General features: G+C 31.5%; 1 long non-coding RNA gene across 1 annotated transcript; it reads left to right on the forward strand.

The window, feature by feature from the left end:
* Window positions 1-3,568: 3,568 nt before the first annotated feature.
* On the forward strand, window positions 3,569-5,699 carry LOC148787478 (uncharacterized). Its single transcript, XR_016066490.1, has 2 exons — window positions 3,569-3,635; window positions 5,313-5,699. It is a non-coding gene; the product is annotated as an uncharacterized LOC148787478 (long non-coding RNA).
* The last annotated feature ends 858 nt before the right edge of the window (window positions 5,700-6,557 follow it).

Consider the following 6,557-nt stretch of genomic DNA (forward strand, 5'->3'; position numbering starts at 1 on the left):
CATTGAACACCTAAATTTTCGATTATGTTGTGGCGAATACACAATCTAACATAAATAAATCCTCTTAGAAATTTATTGGTTAGAATTGAGTCTTTCTAGTTCTTAATAGTTAGAATTAAGATCTAACTATTATCGAGTTTTGCTAATACACAACTATTATATATATTCACTTTTTACTAATATTAATTCGGCTTGTAATGTGGTCAGACTCTACAATCTAAGGCATGATTTCCTTTGGCATTCTAAATTCACAATTTTGTCCTGAAAAAAATGCCTAAATGTGGAGAGAGAATGTTAGAACCTATAAGTTGTACAAATACTCTAACTAATGTGGACTGTGCGCCAACATCATTAGCCTACCAAACAAGGGCTTTGCGATGAACACTTGCCCTAATTCCACAATTGTTGCCAAAATAATGCAACAAAAGTTGGTTCAAGAGAAAAATTAGCATTTTCTTCAAATGAAAACAATCCAAACGCCATTCAAGTGGGATTATTCTTACTCAAGTTTCAATTACCTCCTTACAATCAGGGGCATAGTCAAGCCCTAGCAACCAATGGGTCTTGGCTTTGGACCTAAGTTTGTTAGTCCACCAACCTTTTTTTGGTTGATAATTAGGAGCCCATGTACTAAACTTACCTTATCTAATAACTGTTGCCCATGGTAAATAAAGGTAAGAAACGACAACCACTTCATGACTTCACAACTAAGGAATGGACAAAAACTACCTTTAAAAAAAGAAAAAAAAATATCAAAACTTCCCTTAACTTGTGAAAAAAAGGTCTCCCATCTCCCTATTTTTAGATACCCTCTCTTCACAAGTTAGAAAAACATAGTTTCCATTTAGCCAAGAAGAAAAGTTTTCTCCATCTTGTGATTTTCTTAACACCAGGCTATAATTCTTCCTAAACTTCTTATAATTTAATTTTGTAATTGATTTTTAATTTATTTATTTCAATTTTCAACTACTTATTCTTTTTTTAGTTTTGTAATTCTTTTTTTGTTTTTAGATAAAATAAATTTTAGTTTCGTCATACTATTTTATTCAAGTCTTTTGGGATAAATAAATAAGTTTAGATATAAAAATTGATTATGAAATTTATAACTATATAAACATAGGTTTTAATTTCCAAGGGATGAATAAATTTATTATTAAGAGAACATAAAATTTAATGGGAGTTTTTACTACATCGAGTATAGAAGCAACATAAAATATGAAAGAAGTAAGATTGAATATTGAAAATACAAGACCGGATATAAAAACAAGAACAAATATTTCTAGATCTTCTAAAGGTACAATTACCCAAAAAATAACTTGTGTTGGGTTTGATTCAGATGATATTATTGCCAATCCTGGTCTTCAAAAAATAATTTGATGAGATTGATGTTGCAATTAGAGATAAGGTTACTAGAGAGTATTTGCTAAAGGTACATTCGAACCAATTGGACAAAATTTTTCTAAAAACAATATGGAAATGATTGAAAGGGCTTTAGAGTTTCATGGTTCAACAAGGAGGCAGGCAACAAGGAGTTATTGATGATGCTCTCAACAAAAAATGCCAAAAGTTGGAAAGAGAGAAAAAAGGAGCTATAGTAAGAATATGGAAGGAAAAAGTTAGGGCTGTCAAGAAATTCCCTTATTCCTTCGGCCAGGTAACCGCATGCAATTGGAGGTTCCCATAGGAATGATCACTTTAACCGCTGACAAAACGACCTTGAAATGTGTGCATTACAGGTCATAATTGGCCCTGCAGCCAAATCTTTCAAAATCTCACCTATTCCAAAAAGGGTTCCCAACTTAACAATGAGCATTCGGTTGGGGGATATGTCCCTCAAGGAGGAGGCCCTCAAGGCCAAGTGAAGGACAAATTGCCCCAAAGGGTTAGCGAGCTTGGAACTCCCTTTAGTGGAAGTCTTCTACTCTAATAAGATGGTGATAAGCCCCCATCTCATAAAGTAGGGGGCTGAACAACGCTATAAAAATATGAAAAACCTATAAGAAACCCAATGTGGAAGAAGACCTAAGGAATGAGAGAAGCCCCTAGTGGCCCAAGGGTGAAGCAGGTTTAGCACTCAACCCTCGAAGGGAGTCCAATATGTTGGGAAATTTTCAGAGGCCCAGGAAGGCTTTGGGGAACCAATTAGGGCCACTCACATGGCATCCAAGTCAGCCTCAGGGAAAAACCTAAAGGACATGTAAGTGAGTCTCGGCAAAAGAGAACACCCCTTGCCACGACAGAAAGTCAAAGGTTTAGGGAAGGTGGTTAATCCTCTATAACCACCTCCCCGAGAAGGCAAGAGACCTTATTCAGAAAGAGAAACCTTCTTACTAAAGATATAAGTCTTCAACAGTTGCAATATTCAAATACACACGGACGAGGAGAACCTTAACGAAAGTTCTTCTCCAATGAAGTCCGAGTTCCACGGGAGTCGAACTCTCTTTACTGGCAAGGGACGAGGTCTATTACAATGGTCCATCTCCCTTCGGTATTGTAAGACTCACACACGAATAAATGTTATTGCTCGAAGCACTTTCACATTGAGTTCCTGCTTTACATTACACTCTTTCAGTTTAATCCTTACTTCCATTATAATATACTGATTTGAACGTTGGAGTGCTAATGTATTTTTTATAGGTTTCCTTTTCAAAACTTGTGAAAAGGTAGGCCCTAAGATCTCAAGTCGAACATACCTAAACAAGTAACTTTTTTCTCCCTTCAATAACGATTCATAAAACCATTAAAAATTTTATGATGAATATTTTTAAAAAAAAATAATGAACTACAAAAATCACTTTAGGAACATGAGCTGATTTAGAAGTATGTGCAAAGTAGAAGCTTAGGATTTTAGTGTATTTTCTATTAATAAGTTACATGTTATCTATAAATTTTTATTGTGTTAATGCCTGTCACAATTTTTTTATATATATATTTATTTGTTTTTAGATTGTTTGAACTTATCTATGTAATTCTACAATTAGTTTGAATCATCTCCAATTGCTAGAATTTTCACTCTATTCAAATAATACGAGCAAAACTTGCTCGTTAAGGAAGTTTTTGGATCGAATCTTTAGCAAGCTTAAGAAAAGGAATGTGCAAAAAAGATGTTAGCACGTCGACGATCGATTCAGTAATTGATTATAGAAATATAAAATTTGAAAATATTAAAATGGCAAAAAGTGCTTAGAGAATAAAAGAACAATTTTGTTGGAATGAATACTTGAGTAACGAGTTGATCTGTGTACTTGTGTTAAGAGAACGTTATTGTGATGTCTATAGAATTTTATACATATATGAGAGACTAGTTAGTAATTGTTAAGAAATTTAAATTTAATTATGAATAAATTATAAGTTGAAATTGGAATATATTAAAACTTGAATGGAGTAAATTGGTCTTTATTATAATATTTCGGAGCAAATTATATTAATTAAAAAATTAGAAATGATGTAATAGTAATTATTAAAAAGATTATAAAATTAAAAAAAAAAAAAAGAAGGTGGGCGGTAGCACGCCCCACCGCCCCACCTATATATTAATATATATATATAGATATATATATGTGTGTGAGAAGATTAATACACACACAAATTAACACAAATCCCACACACACACATGGGAGAAGAATTGCAGAAAGGTAAGTCTGATTTTAATCTTTATTAATTTATATAATTATATTATTTAATTACTCTCTTTATTAAATATAGTTTATATTGGTCGATATACTGTTTAGCCGAAATATTTTATGAAATTGACTATTTAAATTAGTGTCAAATTAAATATCACATTTATATAAAATATTGTAATCGGTTAATTAAATTACTAGATTGGTTAGATTTAATTATTACTATAGTTAATTTACTCAGTTCCGTCGAGCCTATTAACCAAATACGTAATTATATGTATTGATCTTTAATTAAATTATATAGTAGTGTGAAATTGCTAGAAAAATTCATAGAAATATTCAAAAACTGTATTAAGAAATATTAGGACATTATATTTGAGAAATATTATAGTTATTAAAAAGAAAATGAGATTTTTGAATTAATTGAATTTAGAAATATTATAGAGAATGGTAGTTATAAAATATGAGGGGTTTGATAAGATGAACTCTTATGAACAAATTGATAAATTAAATATATATTGAGAAACTTAGAAAGCTTAGTTATTTAAAAGAAAATGGAACAAAGGGTTGAATATCAATATAAATAGAATATTAAAATATTGGTGAAAAATGTACGAATATTATGTAGTTTTCATTTAGAATTTGTGATAATTACAATTTATTGATTATATACGTATCATAATTTACTATAGGACACGAAGATAAGGAAGAGGGTTGAGTAGCTCCTTGCATTAGCATAACCGTTTGATAATTGAAGTATAGTTAATTGGACCTATATATGTGTATGCTTGTTTGTTATTGGCTTTACTGATATATGCTTATTTGGGTTTGTTTGCATTTTGTGAAATTATTATTACGTGTTTAATGTGATTTTATTATACGAAAGTTCAAGAGATGATTATGTGATCTCATAGTGGATTATTGAATGAAATCGAGGAAGAAACTTATTGTTGGAGAAATAATTGGTAAATAAAAATGAGAGTGATGAAGTTAATAATATTGCCGTTGTGAACTAAATAAGAGATGGCATATCTAATTGAGAACATAGTCAATTGTTCATGATGATGTGATATGAAAAGTAAATGAGTTAAGTTAGGAACTATGGCGCTAGGGTACCGGGGTATTCCAAATAGCGGAGAATATCCTGTACTATTAGTTACACACTAAGGTGGTGTAGGGATGTCATGTTTGTTGTGATGTCCTATGCTGATATTGCTATACTTTAGGATAGTGTGGAGATATCACATACAACCAGTATCTTATGCTATATATGATATGATATTGATTGAGATGATGATAACCGACAAAACCATTGACTGATGTGCTCCAATTAGAGTAAGTGGGGACCTCAAAAAATAAACAATAACATGGACTAATTTGTTGTGTGCATGTGTTATTCCTTACATCTGTTGTTGTTATATGATGGATATTTGTTAATTGATGTGATTGCATTATACGTGACTTGTTGTCTGTCTATATATATAGGCTGGTTAGCTATACTTACTGAGTAGACAGCTCATTCCTCGCCACTTACTTTTCATGAGATAGGTCACACTGACTAGCCATATTGAACTCTGAGTCATTCTGTTATTCTTATTAGGTAGGCCAGCAGTGACATCTGAAGTCAAGACTTTTAGTTGTGTGGTTATTAAATATACTAGTTTTTTTGTCGAGTTTGTGTTTATGCAGGAGATTGCGTGTGAGATACCGCTGACTTAAAAGAAAAAGCTGGAGATACTCCTCCCAAAGGGCACTAGGAGACTAGACATATTACGTTACGGGCACTGGATCTCGGGGCACTCAGACTAGTGATAACGGAAATCCTCCTTAGTATGGAACAGCGATTCGAAATGAAGCTGTCAATCATAAACCAGAACACTACCAAGAACATTCCAAAAAACCTCCTAAAGCCAAGGCCCGATGAGAAAGGCGAAACCAGTTCCCAACAGGCTTGAAAGTTAGATAACCAAATCACGTTAAACTTTTGTACAACTGGCTATTGCGTTATTTTCCTTTGAGGTTATATATATGAGACATCTGGAGAGAATAAATACAAACTATTGGCGATAGCTATTATCTCTTGTGATATTTATATATTATATTGACAAAATAGAAATTACTTTACGGGATCAACATAAATTGCTTATAGAATAAGTTGTAATTAAGAAAATAGTAAAATAGTGACAATTAAGTGTAGTGAAGTAAGGTGCTATAATTACCCTACACCGAAGGAAAGTGCTAGCTTTTATAGTTGCAGCCCTCAGCGGATGAAGAAGCAAGTGCCCGCAGGGACCAAATGTGCGAATTGACTTGAGTGTAGGACTAAAATTGAAAACATGTCCACTTATGAGATAAAAAATATAATCTACCCAATAACTAGTTAACAAAACATACCCAATACATTTGCCTTAAATGAGAGAGAAAGAAAATAATCTCAAAATGAAAGGAATCTTACAGTACTGATAGTACGTCACTATTATTGCCTAAATAAAGTTCTTAATTTGAAGTAAATAAAATAAAAATGACCATGAAAATACATTTTTCAATGATGATGGGGTTAAATTTTTTAAATCTATCAATTATATAAATCAAGAAAGACATTTAATTTAGGGTTGCAAAATCAATTTTTAACCCTACATTCTATTTTACCAATTATCATTAATCTTACAGCTAGTTAACTTAACAAATCTAATTTCAAAAGAAAGATAAAAAGAGATTATTTTAACCATACAATAAAAAGTTAGTTATACTTAATCCGTGCGGATAAATTAAATTATTATAATTATACTATTACTCAAATATATTAATAAATTATGCAAACTTCATACTATCGTTTAAATAACATATGATGATTAGAAAATAATCATTATTCAAAAAGTTTTCAACCCATATTCAAACAATTTTGCAAAATTCAATTGAAGATCCACTCATAAT

The sequence above is a fragment of the Sesamum indicum genome, linkage group LG7, assembly GCF_026168435.1.
Source record: "Sesamum indicum cultivar Baizhima isolate 11 linkage group LG7, ASM2616843v1, whole genome shotgun sequence".
Classification (NCBI taxonomy): Eukaryota; Viridiplantae; Streptophyta; class Magnoliopsida; order Lamiales; family Pedaliaceae; genus Sesamum; species Sesamum indicum.